Source organism: Hemicordylus capensis, chromosome 1 (genome assembly GCF_027244095.1).
Source record: "Hemicordylus capensis ecotype Gifberg chromosome 1, rHemCap1.1.pri, whole genome shotgun sequence".
Lineage (NCBI taxonomy): Eukaryota > Metazoa > Chordata > Lepidosauria > Squamata > Cordylidae > Hemicordylus > Hemicordylus capensis.
In genome coordinates this window covers 436416065-436438742 of record NC_069657.1, presented here as the reverse complement: position 1 = coordinate 436438742, position 22678 = coordinate 436416065, and the positions used below count along the sequence as shown (strand labels likewise).

General features: G+C 47.5%; 1 protein-coding gene and 1 non-coding gene across 3 annotated transcripts in view; one reads left to right on the top strand and one right to left on the bottom strand.

The window, feature by feature from the left end:
- The window catches only part of KCNK12 (potassium two pore domain channel subfamily K member 12), a 99376-nt gene that overhangs the window by 32766 nt on the left and 43932 nt on the right, over positions 1–22678 (top strand). The gene's annotated exons all lie outside the window — the stretch shown is intronic.
- On the bottom strand, positions 15327–15398 carry TRNAT-UGU (transfer RNA threonine (anticodon UGU)). Its single transcript has one exon. It is a non-coding gene; the product is annotated as a tRNA-Thr (tRNA).

The following is a 22678-nucleotide window of genomic DNA, read 5'->3' as shown; positions in this document are numbered from 1 at the left end:
CTGGAGATTTTATTTTCTAATCTAATCTTCTATTTAGGTGATGTACTACTTTCTTTTTTGACAGGTCCACTGATCTTATATCCGAGCTCTTGTGTTATTGTTGCTGCATTGTACATTAGTTGGTTTGTTTCTTGCAAATTATTGGTTGTTATTTCTGCAAGTACAGCATTGACATATTTTAAGGCCTGAGCAAGTTGTTTTTTGGCAACTGTTTTTAGAGCTGGAAGTCGAACCCTGGTGGTTGTTTGGTTCATGTGCTCAGTTATTTTTTGCTTTAGTTCTTGTTGCTTTTCTGTTAAATGGCATTCAGGTTTTTGAGGTGAAGGCAAAGGGGAAGTTGCCTGGTTTTGATTTTGGAACAGTTCAGCAACAGTGGCATCCTCTAATTCCAACACCTCCTCCACCTGCGCCTGAGCAACTTCTTCAGTTGGTGGTAATTCTTCTTCCATATCTTGAGCCTGTGTTGCTCTTTGCAGTTCTTCCAGCTCAACTCCTGTGAATACTTTATTTCTTATTATGAATCTTCTCTGGTCTGCTAGCCTTTGTTCTGTTATTTCTGTATCTGGATGCTTCTCTTTCCAAATTTGGTACATTCTTTTAAAATAACCTCTTCTAGTTGGACTAGACTTGTAATAGCAGATATATATTTATTTATTTATTTATTTATTTATTTATTTATTTATTGCATTTCTATAATGCCTTTTGTTAAAAGACAACCCCAAGGCAGTTTACAAAAGTTAAAAACACACAATAAAAAGGCAATTAAAACATCAAGCTAAAAATATAAAAACATATTAAAAAACAGGCATAAAAACAATACATGTAAAAACACAGAGAAGCAGCAGTAAAAACGATTATGTAAAAGCCTGGGTAAAAAGCCAAGTTTTAACAAGCTTTCTAAAAGCCGTGATGGAGTCCGAGGAGCGAATGGCCACTGGGAGAGCATTCCAAAGTCTGGGAGCAGCAACAGAGAAGGCTCTGTCCCGAGTGCACGACAGCCGGGCCTCTCTCATTGTCGGCACCCGGAGCAGGGCCCCCTCAGATGTCCTCGTCAAGCAGGCAGCAACCCTTGGGAGCAGGTGGTCCCTCAAATACCCCGGGCCCAAACCATTAAGGGCCTTAAAGGTCAAAACCAGCACCTTGAATTGGACCCGGAAACGAACTGGCAGCCAGTGCAACTCTTTCAAAATGGGGGTGATGTGTTCCCAATGGGCAGCTCCTAATAAAACCCTTGCTGCCGCGTTTTGCACTAGCTGCAGTTTCCAGATATTCTTCAAGGGCAGCCCCACATAGAGTGTGTTACAGAAATACAGCCGCGACGTGACTAAGGCATGGGTAACCGTGGCCAGATCTGCCTTCTCGAGAAAGGGACGCAGCTGGCGCACTAGCCGAAGCCGTGCAAAGGCACCCCTGGCCACCGCCTCCACCTGAGCTTCCAAAAGCAGAGCCGGGTCCAGTAGTACCCACAAGCTGTACCCCAAGTGGTACCCCCAATTATTTCCTTGTTGGCATTTTTCGTATATTTTTTTCAGTTAAGCGACGTTTCTTCCAGTAACTTTGCAGTCTCCAGCCCTGGTTGCTCAACTGAAGATCCTGAGTTCTGTAGCCCACTTGCCACCAGATATCCAGGGACTCCAGCACCTGGCATGGTCCTTGTTGACCCAGGCAACGACCAATCCGGTATAGATTTATTAAAGTTACATCTCACCATATTGTTGATGGGAGAGGCACTCTTCGTCTGGCTCCTCTGGTGAGACTTGTCCAGTATAGTTGGACCTCTGGCATAGCTCTCACCTTCCTCAGAGCACGCAAGCCCCACAATCACGCCAAGGTAGTGCCTCACTGGGGGTGGTTGTTGTTGTTGTCCTACATCAGAGCCTCTTCTTATTTGCTCCTGTGCTTTCAGAAAAAGTAGCTTAAAACCAGCATTTTTAAAACCCGGAAATACCTCGAGATAAGATAGAATTTTTAAAACAAAGCTTGGTTTGTGTGTGGAGTGTGTCCAAGGATCTCGAAGGGACTTTGGGTAAGTTTGGCTGGTGTGTGAACGCACACACTCTCTTCCAAAGATGATTCGAGGTAACAGCCCTGTCTGTAAATTCTTTATAATAACTGGAATTTTAGAAGCCAAATAACTATGCAAAGAAAATACTGTACATACAATTTCATGTACAATATATACCATTTATTCCAAGGGCAGCATCTGGATTTCCTTGGTGTAGAATTTTTCACTTTTTCTTCTTCTTGGAAAAGGAAACAAATAATCCCACTGCAGAAAAATGAATCAATTGATTTAAGCAAAGGCTGCAACTGGCACTCCATACAAAGGGTCCAGTCTTGCTTTAATCATGCTGTTCTCAGCATGTTTACTCAAGAAATAAATTCCACTGAGGGACCTTCCATAAGTATGCTTAGGTTTGCAGTCTAATAACCATGTATGTTGCCTCCTCAGTATAAAGAAACCTTAGCATTATTCAATTCTATGAAATACTCATCATAAGAAGAAATCTTGAGTGCAGAAGGTCCCAGGTGCACTCAGACAGTACTGAGCTAGATGGATCAGTGGTCTGACTCTGAATAGGGCAGCTTCCTATATTCCTGTCTTAGGGTCCGTGGCTGCTGAAGCAGTTGCTTCCATGGAAGAGCCAGCTGACAGAGTTGTACCATACTATGCAAAAATCATAGGAAGCAGCCTTATGTTGAGTCAAACCATTGGTCCATCTAGCTCAGCACCATCTGACACTACACTGTCTAGCAGCAGCTCTCTAAGGTCTCAGGCAGGAGCCTTTCCCAACCTGCCTGGAGATGCTGCCAGGTATTGAACCTGGATTTCCTGCATACGAAACACATGCTGTGCCACATGCCCCCCTCCCTTTGGGATAGCTGGGCCACGACTGATGAATAAATGCAGAAATGTGCAAACAAGCAGGGAGGCAAACAGAAGTTGCTGGTGGGTGGCAGAAGCACGGGAGGGATATGGCCTTCAAGCCCTTCTTGTGGGCTTCCTGGAGGTGAAGCCATTGTGGGACATTGTGGGGTAGGAACATATGAAGCTGCTTTAGTTAGCTTCATCTTGTCAGACCATGGATCCATCAAGCTCAGTATTGTCTGCATTGCCTGGCAGTGGCTCTCCTGCCGGATCAGGCCCAAGCCCTATCTAGTCCAGTATTCTGTTTCACACAGGGACCCATCAAATACCTCTGGGGAGCCCACAGGCAAGAGCTGAGGTCATGCCCTCTCTCTTGCTGTTACTCCCCTGCAACTGGTATTCAGCGGCATCCTGCCTCTGAGGCTGGAGGTGGACAATTGTCCTCGGACTAGTAGCCATTGATAGACCTGCCCTCTATGAATTTATCAAAACCCCTCTTAAAGCCGTCTTGTGGCAGAGAATTCCATAAGTTAATTATGCATTGTGTGGTAAAATGCTTTCTTTTGTTGGTCCTAAATTTCTTGGCAATCAGTTTCATGGGATGACCCCATGTGCCATGCAAGAGGGAGATAAAATTCTCTCTATCAGCTTTCTCCACACCATGCCGATGCTCTTCCAGTGAGCTATGACCCCATCCCCTAAGGGGAATATATTTCAGTGCTCACATGTAGTTACCCATCCAAATTTAAACCTGCTTAGCAAAAGGGACAATTCGTGCTCACTACCACAAGACTAGCGCTCCTCCCTATCTCAGCCGGGCACTTTCCACACTAGACCCTACAACGGGGTCAGGACATATCTCAGAAGTGTGCTTTCCACACTTCCTGCAATAAGACACTGCAGTCCCAGTGTGGACAGCAGGGTGCCATTCACACTTCCAATGCCTTGTTTCGAATTTAATCACTGCAAAATAGAGCCAGGACGTCATATATCTAGCTTGAAAAGGTTGCTGTTTTTTCAGGTTCTTAGTTGCTGCTCCCCCCACTGTTTACGTTTTGAATGCAACTGGCCCGAACGGAGGCGTTTTGCTGCTGATGAGCAGCTAGTCTGGAAAGGGCTGTGGTGGCTATCACCCCACATCTTACAGTATTGGATTTCATAGATTTATATTTCAGGAGATCGTAGGTTCTCAGAAAGATTTTTCTTAGAACAACTGTCTCCGTAGGAGAACAGCCTGCCGAATACAGTTTAGCCTGTACCACCAACTTGTGGAATGGACCAACCTGTGAAAGGAATCCAAGGATGTGGGTTTTCTGAGGTCTTCCCCTTCCAGCAGGCTTTGAGTCAGAGTAGTAAACAAAGCATTGGAATTAAGCATTGAAGCTGAGGCAACAGCAACATGAGCCAGTGAGCTTTCTGTGTTTCTTGGTATCTCTCAACACAGTCAAAACCTGGAAGATTATCAAAGTGCCCTCAAGTATGCTATATTAAGAAAGGCTTCCACGGTGTTAAGATTTCAGATAATAAAAGCATGCTGTGAGAGAGACGACAAATGCTGATGTGGAATTTAGACTGTTTGTGTATGTTTGGGGTTGTATAAAGCTCTGGGCGGGTATTCAAACACAAAGCAAAGCAGGCTGCTTTGGCTAGATTCAACCTGATTGGACCAGCATCAAACCACTGGCTGATTCAGACCCAAATGGGGCGGAGCCACCTTTGGGCGAACGGGTTCAAAGAATCCGGGCTGCGCCCAATCAGGGTTCATGCCTCGCGGCCCCGACACCACCACCACCCGCATCTGCCGTCAGACACAGGGGTGTTGGTTTAGCTCCTGAGCGGGGGCCACATAGTGATTGGTGATTCCCTTTAAGGCAGGGAAGAACCGCTCCTGGATGAAAGTCTAGCTCCCGAAGGGGCCACGTGGCCCCTTCGGGAGTTAAATGGCCGGCACTGCTTTTGTGGCGCGGCCAGGAGCAGCTCTTCCCTGCCTTAAGGCAGGGAAGAGCCACTCCTGGCTGCATCGCAAATGCAGCACCAGCCCTAGACTAGCTCTCGAAGGGGCCACACAGCCCTTTCTGGAGTTAAATGGCCGACGCTGTGAATGCAGTGCTGGCCTGACTCCCAACTCCTAAATGGAGCCATGGGGCTCTGTTTGGGAGCCAGACCATGCCCCTTGTGTCTGACGTCAGACGCTGGGGGTGGGGTGAGCGGGGCCACCGCACACAGGCCGCTGGTGGTCAGGCTCCACGCCTGGACCCAACTGGACCAAAATAGGTCCACTTCACTTTGGCCTGACATCCTCTCCCTGACCCCTTTACATACAAGTAGAAGACAGGCGCAGCTACAGCAATGTGGCTTCCATTTGAAAAGGAACACCAGAAGAAGTGTTTATTTCCTTACTGTAGTCCTGAGCAAGTTTTAATGTTATCTGGGAATTGTAGACTTTTGGGAGGCTGTGGCCAGAGCCCCAGAAACAACTATGATTTCTAGAAGACTGCATGCCTTCCTTCTCCAGCACTGTAGGAAGAGGAATTAAAATCCTCTCCCAGAAGCCCTTTTCAAAAAGAACCCATGTCTCTGCCAGACAGGGGCATATCTAGGGTGGGGCAGTCAGAGCACGTGCCCTGAGTGCCACTTGAAGGGGGGCACCATTTTTAAATTTTTTTAAAAAAAATTAATGGCCACCAAAGACAAAATGGACACTGCACATGCTCAAATGGCCTCTGTGAGGGCCTAGGCCAGGCCAGGCCTCACAGAGGCCATTTAAGCATGCACAGCAGCCATTTTGTTTTCAGCAGCCATTTTTTTAAAAAAAAATTTTTTTAATGGCCACCGCACATGCTCAAATGGTCCCTGCGAGGCCCTAGAGGCCAGCGGGGGGAGGGGGAACCTTTGCAGATCCCACACACACAGCCTTTAGGAAGCACCCCGAAGGGGTTATGGTAAAAAAATTTTTTAGAAAAATTAATATAAAATAAGTCACTGTACACATATTTAGTTTGGCACTATGTACAGAGAATCAGGGCTTGTGAATACCGAGCTGAAGCTTATGAGCTAGGATTGTATTCATTTGCTCTTACTTTGCTTCTTGTGATAAGCAAGTTAAATGTGATGTCTTAATAACATGGCTATTAATGGTGAGTTTGTCTTTGAATCCATGTAAAATCCTTAGTATTAATGCCCACTGGGAGTTTCTTGCTCTCTTTCTCTCATTTTAACTGTCTTTCTGAAAGACTAGAATATATTCCAAGCAGTGACACAGTTTACTCTGCATATCCTTTAATTATTTACAGAGTATCTGGGAAAAGTCAAATTCTCCATTTATTTTTAAAACTTATGTAATAATGATGCTACAATGCATAGCAGAGAATTAGACAGGTACTTCTGTTTAGTTTTCCAATTCCAAGTACACCTCCACATAGTATTTGGGTATTTCATGAGCCCCAGCATACTGAAATTTGTAGTTTTCCAGCATTTTTTGGTCTGGCTACGTCCACTGCTAAATAGTTTTTGAAATATTAAAAGATTAATGAGCTTGACTTGTATTTTTCAGCTGATATTATGGTAAAGTTATCTGAAAGATGGGTGTCAGATGTTTGGACAGGGGGCGCAATTTCAGTGCTTGCCCTAGGCGCTATTTTCCCTAGATACGCCTCTGCTGCCAGAGGTGCACCTAAGTAATTTTGGAGCCTGGATCTAAAGGCCTTTGGAGGCCCCACTGCTTTGGAGGGGCCTCACACACTGAGGTCCCTCCAGTGTGTCACACACACTGTGACACAGCATTTTTAACATGTGGGTTCTAGAGGGCACAAACAGCAACTGAACTCACAAGAATGTAAGAATATAAAACAGGCATATTTATGCAAATATCCAATAGCAGAAACATTTCAACACACAACTTAACATATTCCCATCCCACATATTTCTTTCCACACTCCCACCACCACCACCCAGGACAGGCTAAGGAGGATTTGGAGTCCCCCAGAGGTTGTGGAGGCCTTGGACTTTGGCCCTGAAGTCCAGGGTTAAGAGCAGCTCTAGTCTCTGCAGCTGTGCCTGTCTTCTCCCTGTAAGTAAAGGGGTTGGGGGAAAGATGTTGAGGGGAGGGCTGACAACACACTGAGGGGTGGGCTGATGAAGGGTGTTTAAGGGAGGGCTGATGAATTTGCCCCGGCAAGGCTGGGCTGAACCACTTTGCCAATCCAAAGCCCCAAATCAAATCGGGGGCTACTCTGAAGTCCGAGACATCCCAGAACAGAATTGGGGTTACTGTTACACACAGCTCTAATGTATATCTATATGGGAAGGTGACATGGTGGGAATTTCCTTCCTTCCTTCCTTCCTTTCTTCTTCAGTCTATATAAAATTGTTATTTTGTATTCAATCACCTAGAATTCTGTATAGGTCTTCTTATCCAAAAATTTAGCCGACGGGGTAAAGAGGACAGTTCCTATATTCATCACATTTCTTTTTTCTGTAGACCATGCACAGGAGGGGGAAATGGTTAAAGCCAATATTTGGACAGTTCTGCTGATTCTTGTACCTAGTTGCAGTATTTTATTATCTCTGAGTATTGCTTATAGCTATAGATTCATTATTGTTCTGGCCTTTGGCTAGATAATAAAACTGACTGATTCGTTTGATATTTGCAGGAAGCATTATTGGGGCTGAGCGGAATGTTCTGAGGCAAACCTTTTCAGATCAAAACAAAACCTTGGGGTGGTTAATGGTTTCAAGAAAGCCCCTTGCCCCTCTCCGCCTTTTCTGCTCACCTTTCCACTTTCTGTGTGGTTCTGGTAGCAATGGTGATTAGGGATGTGCGGTTCGGTTCGGATCCGGACCGGTTCGTCCGAACCGGTCCGGATCCGGCGGCTCGATCCCGGACCGAATCGGGCCCTCCCGGGGACCGAGCCGGACCGAATTCGAGCCGGTTCGGTACCGAACCGGCTCGGGTTTCCCGAACCGGTTCGGGAACGAAATTGAGTCTCTGGAGTGTCTCTTTAAAGTTCCAAGTGTGTCCTCCATTTTGTGTCTCCTTCCCGAAACTTTTGCTCCTCCTTGCATCCATTTTGTGATGCTATTTCCAGGCATTGTATTGGCTGCGCTATTGATCCTTGATTGGCCAGAATGAGTCCTTTGGTCTGGTAGGCTGCTTGGCTGTTGCACTGTTGAGAGCTGGCACCCTGTTGGCCGTGGGGGGAGTGCAAAGGTGGGGGCTCCCAAAGGAGGGAATTTCAAACCTATATAAACCCAAGCCTCTTCTCTGGAAACTTCTCTTGGCTGCAGTTGTGGGATCATCTCTGAGACCTGCTTGCCCTTTGCTGGCTGCTCTGGTGTCTCTGTGAGTCCTGACTGTGTCCTGTGTCTCTCTGTGTGTGCTCTGTCTAATCCTTTGTCCACCTGCCCTTTGTGACTCTCTGTGTGTCTCCTCTCTCTGTCTGTCTCTTGTCTGTATACTGTGTGTTACTTCACTTTACTTTCTTCTTAATTTCCCCCAATTTTCCCTGTTCCTTGTCTGTCTGCTTTTCTCCCCCCCCCCCCTTTCCCTTCTCATCCTTTGGGCCTACCCTCCCCCTCCCCCACTCCCACCCACTGCATCCTCATTGCTTTAAATCTTCTTCCATTAATTATTGCTCTTTGTCCTGCCTTGTTGTTGTCCAACTTTTTGATTTTCACATTGCATTCCATTGGTTTCAGTTATATATTGCTTGCTGGTTTTGCTTAAATTGTACCATTTTGTTTGTTTCTGCTGACTGCTGCTGCCCTGCGAGTTGGTTCCCTGAATCCCTCCCCCCCACCCCCAGAGGATTCTGTTGTTGTTTCTTGTTGTCCCATATAATCAGTTTTGGTTCCCTGCTCCAAACTTGCCCCTCCAAGTCCAACCACACCCCACCCCAACCCCACCCCATCCAGCCTTCTCCCAAGTTTGCTGCTGCCAAACCGAGTCCAGTTTTCTTTGCTTGGTTCCACTTATTCATTTGCTATTATTAATTTGCAGCAATTGTGGTTTCATTGTCTCTGTTCACTTAGTGGCCCCCCTCAGAGTCTGTGTTTGGTTCCCCCTCCCCACACCCCCACCCCCAAGTTTTTTCTGCTGGTTATAGTCTTTCTTTTAATTTTTTTTTTAAACTTCTGGCTTGTGTTCTCTTGATATATATTGCTTTATATATTTTGCTACCCTCCTCCTCCTCCTCCCCCCCCTGCCTGTAATTGTGCCCTCTCCCCTTGCAGTTGCGCCGTCGTGATGGGTTGGTGATGTGCGTGCGCCGTCTACTTGTTAGCTCTCTCCTCCTCATGTTGGCTGGGCTTGCCAGGCACTGGCTGGCAGCAGCTGTTGGCTGTGTGCTAGGCTCAGGCTGTGGCGCGCGTGACTGGACTGGGAATGTTATTGTAGCGGCAACACTGGTTGTGGTGGTAGCAGTAGTAGCTGTTGTTGTTGCTGGGCTGGTGGCTGCTGGCCTGTGCTGACTCTGTGCACTTGGTCTGGTCTGGTCTGGTCATTGGGATGCAGATGTAGGGTGTGTGTGCATCATCCATGGGGAGCATCAGAGCAGAGCAGAGCAGGTTGGCTGGCTTCTGTCTGTCGGGCCTAGTCAGTGGCAGGCACTGAGTGAGGCGGTGGTTCCTTTGGGCATCACGTCACCCATCATGCAGAGCGGCAGGTCTGCTGCTCTGCTGCTCCGCCTCCTGCTTCTTCTCTGTGTGTGCTGCTCTTGTGCTTAGTGTGCTGCTCCGCTGCTGCTGCTGTGCTGGCAGGCAGCACAGCAGTGGCCTTTTTGTTAGATCAGAGAGTGGGTGTTGTCTCTCTGAGTGTCCTCCTCTTACTTGCTTGGATAGGAGTGGTGGTAGTAGGTAGGCATTAAGATGGACTGACTAGGTGTTATGTGTTAGGGCGCCCAGAGAGAGGGGCCAAAAAGATGGGGTGGCAATTGTTGGGTTGCTCCTAGTATTATTGGTGAATTTCTGAAGAAAAAATTTTTTTCCATTGGCTAGAATGGGGGTTCGGGGCTGCCCCAGACCCGCCTCTGTGGGGTGGCAGCACCGCCAAAGTGGGTCCGGGGCCATGGCAAAAATGCCCTCAGTCCCTCCCAGCAATCCCCGTAGAGATAGGAGTGATGGTTCTGTTGTTTTTCTGAGGTGTTCTGAGTGAGTGTGGATTCTGTGATAGCAAATGAGAGTGGATTCATGGTGTCTCATTGGAAATCTCATAAGCTATCATAGAATCTACACTCAGAATACCTCAGAAAAACAACAGAACCATCACTCCTATCTCTACGGGGATTGCTGGGAGGGACTGAGGGCATTTTTGCCATGGCCCCGGACCCACTTTGGGGGTGCTGCCACCCCACAGAGGTGGGTCTGGGGCAGCCCCGAACCCCCATTCTAGCCAATGGGAAAAAAATTTTCTTCAGAAATTCACCAATAATACTAGGAGCCACCAATTGCCTTGGGATTTTTGGGGTGGAGGACACCCATGGGTGGCTACCACCCACCCCAGCTTTTTTGCCCCTAAGGGCTCCACATTGTGAGTTATGGGCAAAAATTTATTTTTTGAAAAAAATTTGTAAAAAATCAGAGGAAGGTCCAATCGACTTGAAATTTGGGTGGCAGGTAGAACACAATGTCCCCTTCAAAACCAGCCACTTTTTGTGATCCGAACCGGTTCAGTTCGGATCCGAACCGGTTCGAAACCGAACCGGACCGGGGGGGTGGTCTGGCAAAACCAAAACCGAACCACCCCGGTCCGGTCCGGACCCGGTTCGGACCCGAACCGAACCGGGAGAACCGGTTTTATGCACATCCCTAATGGTGATTGGTATTGTGTAATCCAGCACTGTGCTGTTTCCCCCTCATTTTGCACAATGATGTTATGAGGACAGGAAACACTGATGAAGATTTGCTATGGAAAGCATGATAATGGGCTTTGAGAGAGCAAACACATTCTGTTTGCACCCATGGCTGGTGCTGGCAGGTACAGCAGGCTCGGCCTCTGCTTGGGAATCTAGCATGTGAGGAAGAAACTGCAAAAGAAGTGGATGTTATGAGTGGTGTTGTCTCAACCTTGACTGCTAATTTAGGCTTTGGTAACTCAACAGGTTTATTAAAGAGGGGTCTATACACCTCTCGGGCAAGGCTCTGAAAGCAGGTCTGCAGCAGGGATTCTGCTAGTCCAAGGGAAGTGGGGCAGGGTTCTTAATGCAGGCCTGCAGCAGGAGAGCAGGAGAGGGCAGCAGGAGAGGCTCTAACTATTTTCCAGGGATACTCCCTATCTGGAATCCCTCCCTGTTATAGTCTCTGGGTTTTTTGGACTCTAAGACACTATCAGTGCGTAGCATATGGTGGGTGGAATCCCAACTTGAGCAATGTGAAATATGGGTGGGGGCTAGGTATGATAATTGGATGCTATAAGCTAGTTGTTACAGTTTTCGTCTATGACATGCCGGAGGGGCTGGGCTTGCCTCATCTGCTTTGGTAATCTGGAATCATGTGCTCTGCCTGTGCTTATGACCTGCTTTCCATTGGTGGAATGCTTGTATTCAGGATTATACCTCTCCTCTCCCAAGTTGCTTGGCCATACCCCCTCCACATTCACAGGCATGTCCCTATTTTCATCAGTGAGATGCTGGAGAGTATCGAGAGTGAGGAAAGATTCTGGAGTCTGGATTGTTTCTAATGGAGCAGTGCATAATTGGGTCCAACCCAAGAGCAATCCCAAAACTGACACTACCAAGCCGCTATATTGCTTTGCCACTTTCCACTCTGCCCCCGTCTCAACTAGGAACTCATTCACACAATCAAAAACTGTGTTCTACCCGGATTTGGGAGCTGTGGGTTCTCCCAACCTTTGGTTGTGTGGAAGGAAGCCAGGAGGAAAACCTGAGTAGATAAGGAGGCGCTTCACATGATCGGTGTGAAGTGCCGGAGGGGGTTCTGCGGGGAGAGCGGGCTTAGCCTGCTCTCCCCACAGATGATCAAACGGCAGCCCTGGGCGGCCAGATCAGCTGCCCACATGACTGCTGGCTCCGTCATGGAGCCAGCGGGGATCAGGGGCCGCGCAGCCCCTGGAAGTTCCAGGATGCCCTTCACAAGCACGGGGGGGCATCCTGGAGAGACCCCCGAGCCCGGGAGGCTGCTTGGAGAGCCTTCCTCCCGGTCGGGGGTCAGCTTGTGTGTTGCCGCGGCAACACATGAGCAAAAAGATGAGGTTAATGGAGCACTCGCTCCATTAACCTCGTCTAAGGGGAGCCGCCTTGGGAGCACCAGGCTCACCTGCGAGCCCCGTGGTTCCCACGGTCCCTGGAAAGTGGGCTAAGCTCCCTTAGCCTGCTTTCCAGTGACTGTGAGAATCGCTTCAAGAAGTGATTGTGTAGAAGCAAGGTAGGAGGAAAGCCTGAGTCACTTTCCCTCCTACCTTGCTTCCACACAATCACATCTACCCAGGTTTCCCTCTTAACTTGCTTCCACGCAACCAAAAATTGGGAGCACACACAGCAACCAAACCTGGGTAGAACACAGTGAGGCAGTTCCCACGATCAGTGGGAGCCGCCTGGGGAGGGCTAGCGGGGAGAGCGGGCTAAGCCCGCTCTCTCTGCACACGAGCAGGCAGTCGGCTCCAAGCAGCCAAAGCGGCCGCCCACAAGACTTGTCGGCTCCGTGATGGAGCCGGCGGGGGCTGGGCAGATCGGGGGCTGTGCAGGCATGCTGGAGAGACCCCCCTGAGCTAGGAGGCTGCTTTTGAGCCTCCCGGTCAGGGGTCTACTTGTGAATTGCCACAGCATGGAGCCGCACCACGGCAACTCACGATTGCAAAAACCGGGTTTGCGACGTACTCGCTCCGCAAACCCAGTTTAAGCACCAGGTTACATAAGTGGGTGACCGCTGAAGAACCACCGGGCTTGCAGCTGAGCCCAGTGATGCTCACGATGGGAGAAAATCGGGCTAGCCTCCACTAGCCCAATTTCCTCCCATCGTGTGCATAGCCTCAGGTTTTGATTGCGGGAATGACCTCCAGGGCTGCCAACTCGGATTGAAGTTATTTGTGGAAGTCCCCCCCCGCCCCGCCTTCATACTTTCCCCAATATTTTTCACAATATCAAGCTATTAAAATCTCCAGGATGGCTGTCAATAGTCACCAGGAAATTAGCTGAGTCCTGGAGACTCCAAGGCATTTGGCAGTGGGGAAGCAGCTTGCCTGGAGTGCAAGAGAGAGAGAGGCACTTCACACAATTGCTGCGAAGCACCTCAAAGAAGTATGTGGTGATAGCGGGCTTAGCCCGCTCTCCCCGCAGACGATAAGCGGCGGAGCCCTGGGTGGCCAGATCGGCCATCCACACGACTGCCAGCTCCATCATAGAGCCAGCAGGGGCGGTGGGGATCGGGGGCCAACTGGCCCCCGGAAGTTCCATGATGCTCCCCGTGAGTACGTGGGGCATTCTGGAGAGTCCCCCGGGGCTGGGAGGTTTGTTTTATGCTCCCGACAGGGGTCTTCTCAGTTGCCATGGCACGGAGCCGCGGCATAGCAGCACACAGTCAACCAGATGAGGTTAGCGGAGCACTCACTCCACTAACCCCGTTTAAGGGGAGAGGTACCTTTGGTGGTTTGCTGCTGGGAGCCCTGCAGCTCCCGTGACAGCAGACGACCAGGAGTAATTGGGCTAGGCTCCCTTAGCCCAATTTCTCCTGGTCGGGAGAATAGCTTCGCTGTTAGTTCAAGTCCCCGCCGGTGTGTTTCCCAGACTGTGCCTAGTAAGCATATTTGTAGTCACCTATATTGGGCAGCAGCAATATCGGGAGGTGCTGAAAGGCATCTTCTCATACTGTGCGGGAGGAGGCACTGGTAAACCACTCCTGCCTTCTACCCAGAAATTCACATGGAATGTGATTGCTAGCAGTCAACACGATAGCACAATTCTCAACAGATGCTAAGCTCAATAGCCAAGCTCCATAATGCATTGTATGGGCTACACAAGCAAGGCAGGTGAGCTAAGTGAGATTCCTGTTCCTGACTTTCATTCAGATCATTCTGGCAACTGAGCCAGATGTAAAAAAGAAAAGTCTCCCCCCCCCACTGCCCAGTTGCATAGAAAGCTGCTTTATCCCAAGTCAGACCCTTGCTCCATCTAGCTCAGTATTGTCTGCTCTGATTAGCAGAGGCTCTCCAAGGTTTCTGGGAAGAATCTTTCCTAGCCATACCGCCAGGGGGTGAACCTGCGACCTTCTGCATGCAGACAGATGCTCTGAGCTATAGCCCCATCCCCTAAGAGGAATATCTTACCACAGACAGTGCTCACATGTGGTCATCCATCCAAATGCCAACCTGGGCAGACCCTGCTTAGCAAAGGAGACAATTCATGCTCACTACCACAAGACCAGCTCTCCTTCCCTTGGCATTGCTACCTTGACACCAGTGCAAATTTGCAGCATTTGGGACTGCTCCTTTGCTTTTTCAGCGGTAACTAGATACAGGCTTATCAGGGATTATTCCACCCCGGACTGTGCCTCCCACTGCATCTCAAGGTACAAGCCAGAAGAACTGGAGGAGACATCAGGGCATCAGCACACAGCCAGATGTGTAAAACATTTTTCCAGGGCAATGAGGATGATGCTCAGGAGGGACTTTCACAGGGCATTCTCATGAGAGCTGAGAAGAAAACGATCTTGTGGGATCACTAGGGGGTGGGGTGAGGAGGGTCTTTCAAGCTGGGGGATAAAGAGATAGAGGAGGAACAGAGGCAGCAGAACGTCGGGTTCCGTGGAGAGAGGCCAGCCAGGGGAAGCAGGCAATATTGTTGTTTGTATGTTTGTTCAATTTCTATACCGCCCTTTCAAAAATGGCTCAGGGCGGTTTACATAGAGAAATAATAAATAAATAAGATGGCTCCCTGTCCCCAAAGGGCTCACAATCTAAAAAGAAACATAAGATAGACACCAGCAACAGTCACTGGAGGTACTATGCTGGGGGTAGATAGGGCCAGTTACTCTCCCCCTGCTAAATAAAGAGAACCACCACATTAAAAGGTGCCTCTTTGCCAAGTTAGCAGGGGCCTAGGGAGGAGAAGGATGACCTGGATGTACATGAGCCCCCTTACCTTCCATATTGGCGTATCTGCAGGACGGGCCCTTACAAAGGTACCTTGTGACCTTCAATATGAGGATCATAGGAAGGCAGGTAGATGCCTTTTACCAAGTCCATCTACCAAGTCCTTGGGTCCCCAGATGTTTGATCCAACTAACTCAGTATTGTCTACACCAGGGATTCTCAACCTTGGGTCCCCAGATGTTACTGGACTTCAGCTCCCATAATCCCCAGCCCCAATGGCCTTTGGTTGGGGATTACGGGAGCTGAAGTCCAACAACATTTGGGGCCCCAAGGTTGAGAACCCATGGTCTACACCAGTGGTTTCCAACCTGGAGGCCTCCAGACATTGCTGAATCACAAGTGTCTCCCAGCCCTACCTGAAGATGCCAGGGATTGAAGCTGGGACCTTCTGCTTACAAAGCAGATGCTCTACCACTGAGCTACAACCCCATCCTCTAAGCATTTGAGGAGTCCCCTCCTCTTTGTACTGAACTCCATTCCCCCTGCCAACCCTAATAACTCATTTTTTTAACCCCCCAAATATTTTCTCCCCTGCTGGGAGCATGCAGATGCTCTTCCACTGAGCTATGACCCCATGCCCTAAAGGGAATACCTTGCAGCGCTCACATGTAGTCATCCATCCAAATGCAAACCAAGGCAGACCCACTTTAGCAAAGGGGACAATTCATGTTTGTTACCACAAGGCCATCTCTTCTTCTGCTGACGTTGTAAGCCTTAGCATTCATCTACAGTTCCATTCTCCCACCGGCATTGATTTTCAAGCATGGTGTTACAGAATCCTTACAGGAAGTCCCTCGTAAATACTGCTTACAGGGAAATCCAATTCCATATCCTTTCTTGCTGAAAGAACAGCACACCGTGACTTGCACAAATGCTCTTGAACATTCTCAAAGATTCATACTGTGAATGTCAAGATGAAGCCATTCATTGGATCTCTCACATAACATTCAGGAGGGTTCATGGGGTTGGATAGAAATCTGATACAGAACACAGAGCAAGGGTCAAACCAAGATTTAATTCCCTCCCCTAATCTTCAGTACTAGTTTCTTGGCATGCTGGCTGTGAAGCTTGGCATCATTTGACAACATGGCCAGTCTGCCAGCTGCAATTAGTCACGGCTAGTTTTGAAGCAAAGTCAAAATGAGAAGCAGCTTAAATCGGAGGCTAGTTCTGCTGCTGCACGCACAGAGGACGGCCTGACGCTTGTTCTGATCATGCACAATTAGTCATGCAAGGCAACTAATGTCCACAGATGCATCTAGTTCAGTGGGTCCTAGATGAGCTTCACCATTGAATTTGCATCAGCATCGACATGATTCTGCATGTGGTTCTCCACAGCTTCGGAGACATATTTTTGGGTGGCAAACCATATCGCTTTGAAGCTGGTTAGAGTTAGCTGTTTTACACCACTTCCTCCGATGCTGAGGCTTTGAGGGGAGAGGAAGGGGTGGGTGATATGACGGGCCGCTTTCCCTTTCCCTCCAATGGGGCTTCCAAGACAGCATGCATTGAATTCTAGCGTTAGAAACATTTGTGATTGCTGGCAAGTGATTGCCAGACAAAGCCCTCAAGAAAAGAGTTTCTCCATCTGTTTGCAGCATTTTCTAATAGCGAGGCCAGGGCGGTTGTCAGCTTGTGTTCAGGAGAAATGAAAATTGCAGCTCAGAGTAACGAGACTGGACACAAAAGCCCCTGGGTTAATTTCATAGCCAGGGACTGAACTTACTCACAGTTAAAGGTTCATAGCCACAGCTACACACTCCTAGATCCAGGAAAAGGTGATACTATCTACTCTAGACAACAAACCCACAATTCTCCCTGGCCTTAGAATGAGCTTCATTAAACATCAGAGAAGCTTCACCTCGCTGAAGGCCTTCTTCTGTAAACCATTAAGGAAAAGGAACTCCCACTGAAACTTCTGCAAAAAGACCCTAATTCAGTAACCACTCGGCAAGCTCACCCTAGCCCATAATAAAAGCTGGACAGCATATTTTATTATTTATTTTTATTTAACATATTTTTATACCGCCCAAAACCTGCGTCTCAGGGTGGTTTGCAATTAACATCATGTAAAACATCAAATCAATTAAACATTTAAGATCATTTAAACATTAAAAACATTAGCATTAAAATCATTTAAAACCAGCATCAAAAATTAAAACCATGAATCTAATTAAAAGCCTGGGTGAATAAATGTGTCTTCAGTGCCTTTTTAGAAGTTGCCAGAAATGGGAAGGCTCTTATTTCATAAGAACATAAGAACAGCCCTGCTGGATCAGGCCCAAGGCCCATCTAGTCCAGCATCCCGTTTCGCACAGTGGCCCACCAGATGCTGCTGGAAGCCACAGGCAGGAGTTGAGGGCATGCCCTCTCTCCTGCTGTGGCTCCCCCACGCATTCTGAACTCCAGGGGCAGCAATGGAGAAGGCCCATTCCCAAGTAGCCGCCAAGTGAGTTGGCAGCAACTGCAGGCGAACCTCTCTAGATGATCTTAACAGCCAATGGAGCTCATGGTGAAGAAGACGTTCTCTTAAATACCCAGGGCCTAAGCTGTTTTGGTCTTTTTAAGTAATAACCAGCACCTTGTATTTTGCTTGGAAACATATCAGCAGCCAGTGTAGCCCTTTCAACACAGGAGTAATATGGTCTTTCCTAGATGAACCAGAGACCAACCTGACTGCTACATTCTGGACCAACTGTAGTTTCCAGATTATGCACAAAGGCAGCCCCACACAGAGTGCACTGCAGTAATCCAGCCTAGAGGATACAAGCATATGTACCACCGTTTTGAGGTCATTCATCTCAATAAATGGACAAGGCTGGTGTATCAGCTAAAGCTGATAAAAAGCACCTCTGGCCACTGCCTCAACCTGGGACACCAGGGAGAGATTTGGATCCAGAAGCACTCTCAGACTGCATACCTGTTCCTTCCGGGGGAGTGTGACCCCCATCCAGAACTGGCAGATCAAAATAGTCTCCCAAGTCCCGACCCTGCAGAATAGGTACTTCTGTCTTATCTGGATTCGTCCTCAGTTTGTTATCCCTCATCCAGCCCATTACCACCTCCAAGCAGGCATTTAGGGAGATTATGCCTTCTCAATGATGTTGACATGGAGAAATAGATTTGGGTGTCATCAACATATTGATAACACCCTGCATGAAATCCCCTGATGATCTCTCCCAGCGATTTCATGTAGATGTTAAACAACATCGGAGACAATATGGAGCCCTGAGGGACACAGTTCAGATTTTGAAGAACATCAGTCTCCAAGAGACACCATCTGGAATCTGCCAGTGAGGTAGGAGCAGAACCACTGCAAAGCAATGCCACCCATCCTCAATCCCCTCAGACTTTCCAGAAGGATACTATGGTCAATGTTATCAAAAGCCACCAAGAGATCCAAAAGGACCAATATTTAACACTCCCTCTGTCAATTCACAACTGGAGATCATCCATCAGGCCGACAAAGGCAGTCGCCACCCTATAGCCCATCCCAAAGCCAGTTTGAAATTGGTCTAGATAATCAGTTTCCTCCAAAACTACCTGGAGCTGGGAGGCCACCACCTTCTCAATCACCTTGTCCAGCCATAGAAGGTTGGAGACAGGCCTGTAGTTCAGGGATTCTCAAACTTGGATCCTCAGTTGTTATTGGACTTCAACTCCCATAATCCCCAACCAAAGGCCACTGAGGCTGGGGATTATGGGAGTTGAAGTCCAATAACACCTGAGGACCCAAGTTTGAGAATCCCTGCTGTAGTTGCTTAACTCTGAGGGATCCAAGGCAGGCTTCTTCAGGAGCAGTCTAATGATTGCCTCCTGGAGACAAGGAGGCATCCTACCCTCTCTCAGAGAAGCATTTATAATCTGTAACAGGCCTTCTACAACAGCCTCCCTGGCAGATAGTATAAGCCATGTCAGGTAAGGATCAAGAGGGCAGGTGGTAGGCTACACCATCCCTTGTCCACATCCTCAGGAGTCACAAACTGAAACTGATCTAGGGTCATCATATAAGAGGAGCTGCTGGACACCTCGGCATCAGACTCTGTAACAATTATGGAGTTTGAATCTAAGGCGGCCTGAATACAAGAGATTATGTCCACAAAAAACTCATTTAAAATGTCACAGCGAGTAATTGTTGGTTCCAAGTACTGATTCAAGGGGGAAAGGGTGCACATTAGCCCCTTCACAACCCTGAACAACGCTTTCCAATTATTAATTCTATACACCTGTTACATGTTAAGTGATTTCACAGTCTAGGTCATGAGGTCTCTCCCTCTCATTTTGTTGATGACAGAAAGGACGGAATGATACATTCCCAACACAGTATTTGTCTTGTGATGTAGAGAGAAGAGAGGCTTTTACAGGAGTCAATCAGTGGGGGGAAAGGGGTGCTTCACAGCATGCCTATTTTTTCCTTTGGAACCCTTCCTGATAGGGTTGCTGCCCCAGAAGGGCACTTCCATGTCAAAGGAGCCTGGTGTTCCATCATGTTCCCAACTTTGTTGTTGTTGTTGTTGTTAGCCACCCCTTAACAAATTGTTCCCTTGGAGATTCACAACACATTAAGCAACATACAATAGAAACACATAAAACATGACAAAATTACAACACAAAATTTAAAAATACAACATACAATCCAAAACATGTTAATTTTTTTTTAAAAAAAAACATAGACGGGGTGCCGCCACCAAAAAGGCCCTCTCCCTCTTAGCTACCCACCTCACTTCATTTGGCATGATGTGCAAATGTCTTTTAGTGTGTTGTGATGCAGGATTATGGTGCCACCCTGCCACTGTCACCTTGCCCTGCCCAGGGACCAACTCATTACTTCACAACTGGACCCCTTTCCACTCTCCATGGAGCTGCTGGTCCAACCTGGTTTTCACACAGGGGCCATCCCTCCAAGAAATGGCCCTCAGCTACCTAGCCACCTCTTACTGCGCCCATTCAGCTGCATTAGCCAGTGCCAGAAACTCATCAGCCTGAGCCTATATAAATAATCCAACAACCAGCCCCCTATTCATCCCACTCACCCCTTCACCAGCTTGCAGGCGTGCAGGAGCCCTCACTGGACCACCCTAAGCCTTCCTGGGTCCTAGCGCCAGGTGCCATTAGGCAGTTGGAGGAAGGCTGGCCAACTCAAGTACTGGGGTGGGGTGTGGGGGGAGCTGTTCTGCCATAGTACAGGACTCAAAGTTCCCCTTGCCCATTCTTTCTCATGTTCCTAGCAATAGGTCTATCAGGGAGTTATTCGCACATGGCTTCATGCTTCAGGGTACATGTTGAGTGAAGTCACTTTGAACTACATTCACAGCATTGACAGAAGCAGCCCCTCCCTCTGCTCCTGGGTTTTGTTTTGAAACAAGTTCACATGGCATGCTCCGTGTTTTCTTTCTAGCCAATGGTGGGGGAGCTTCCTCTTATCATGCTAATGATTCTTCATCGATGCCTCTCCCTATTTGTTCTGGCATTTTAAGACAAAATAGCTTAAAACCAGGATTTTAAAAATTTGGAAATACGTCAAGATAAGCTAGAATTCACATCACAAAGCCTGATTTGTATGTGGAGTGGTCCAAGAATCTCGAAGGGACTTCGGGGTAGGTTTGCCTGGTATGTGAACGCACACACTCTCTTTTGAAGTAGATTCAGCATAGAAGCCCTGTGTGTGAAGCCTCCTGGGGAAGAAAAGGTTTAAGGAAGGAGCTGCAAGTGAGAATAGAGGGGGAATTGTAAGCCAGCTTGTGAGGCCTGTGGCCTGAAATGCAGGATCCCAACTATTTCAAATAAACATACATTGTTACTGGAGACCCTCTGCTGTGGTCCCTTCTACCCCATCTAGGCTCTCTGATTGCCTATACCTGACAAACCCACTTTACAAACAGAGGGAGTGATATCATTGCTCAACACGGGACTGTGCCTGGATAATTAATCTCCTCTTCCATGCTCTCAGCAGGGATAGCAGAAAGACCTCTGCTGAGCTCAAAATATTTTTAGCTACAATATATGGTCCCTGGTTAAGCAACATTGCACTCATTCCCTCCCCCAAATCTTGTTATTGGATATTTAATTACTAATCAAATGTTATAAATAGGATAGAATGCACTCACATTATGAAAATGTACTTACAGCATCCACATGTGATTAATGGCTAGTCCATAACCCAGGTAAGATTATTGGGGTCATTGGCTTCAAGCCAGTTTGTTCCTATTGCGGTATAAATCCAAGTTATTTGGACTTCATTGGTTGTAAAGATTTTCTTTTTTAAGTAACCATTGGAGAAATGTGGTTTCTTCTTTAATGGCATTTTGGTTCATAAGGACTGCACCAAACATTTGTCAACAGAGTGATTATGAGGCAAGGAATAGCATGATACATGTAGAGAAAGTCAGGACTCCTGTATCTTTGTGCAAGAGGGAATTACAAACACTCCAGTGCATCTGGGCACTTTCTATGGGATATTTGGTCTAGGATTGTCACGCTTGGTTCACTCACTCTTTTGAAAGAAGTTGCACAATGTCATCATCTGTCTGTTGCTTGACTATATTTCCCCCACACTTAAATAATCACCATTATTAATGGAAGAAATCCATGTGCGTTTTTGTTTGTTTTTGTTTTGGTAGAACAGAAGAACAGCTGCATAAAGGACTGTTGAATCAATGGACAGTTGTTAGATGAAATGTCCTTTTCTTTTTGTTTTGTTTTTCTCTCTCTCTTTCTTTTCTTAAGAGATGCATGCCCAGATGCAACAAACCACAACAGAAACCGGATGGGTAAAAGGGGAAGGGTCAGTCTACCATGTTTGAAAAACACAAAATATTGACTGGAAGGAATGTTGCAAATTGTTGCAAAGTGTGGAATGAGTATTTCAACTCCACATGAGACTTCTGTCCATATTTTCTAGGCACTGTCCCTGGTAAATCACTATATTTTGTCCTCCTTTTGACTTTGGGGGATACTTTTAAAAAGTTAGTGTGTACATGTGCTGTAGCACAGTGGATGAGCACCTGCTTTTCATACAGACGGGCCCAGGTTATCCATCCAGGCACCTCCAGGTAAGGCGGGGAAAGACCCCTGCCTGAAACCCTGGAGAGCCACTGCAGGTCAGTGTAGACAACATTGACCAAGTTGGATCAAGGGTCTGACTCATTATAAAGCAGTTTTGTATATTCCTGTCCATCTCCTCTATAACTGCCGAGCCAGGCAGCAAACATTTCCGAATGTCTTTTAGCTGCAGTTATTTTTCAATAATAAATGCAGCCAGATTCCATTATATGATTAAGCATATTTAAGCTTTTTTAAAAAAAAAAAGTTCTGTTTACTGACACACCTGTTTCCCAAGCTTATGTTGGGCAGGCTATTTCAGGGCCAAACTACACTTTACGTTAAGTCCACCAGTAGAGCCGAATCCGATGTGCTTGGGTTTCTTTCTCTCTCTAAATCAGAGCCTAAACAGGATCCTCATCTGGATCGGGCCCATGGCAAGAGAACCAGTTAAATCCTCTCTCCCCCACCCATGCTGCCATCCTCCTCCAAACTGCCAATACCCCAGCTCCTATTTAGGAAACAGCAAGCACATTCTAATGATACAGTCCATAGAACATAAAATTCCGCAATCCAGTTACAGTATATGAATCTAGGTTATATATTGTACTAAGGAGATGAACCTTTGGCACTTTGCCATAGTGGAGAAAGGGCACTCAGACACTGAT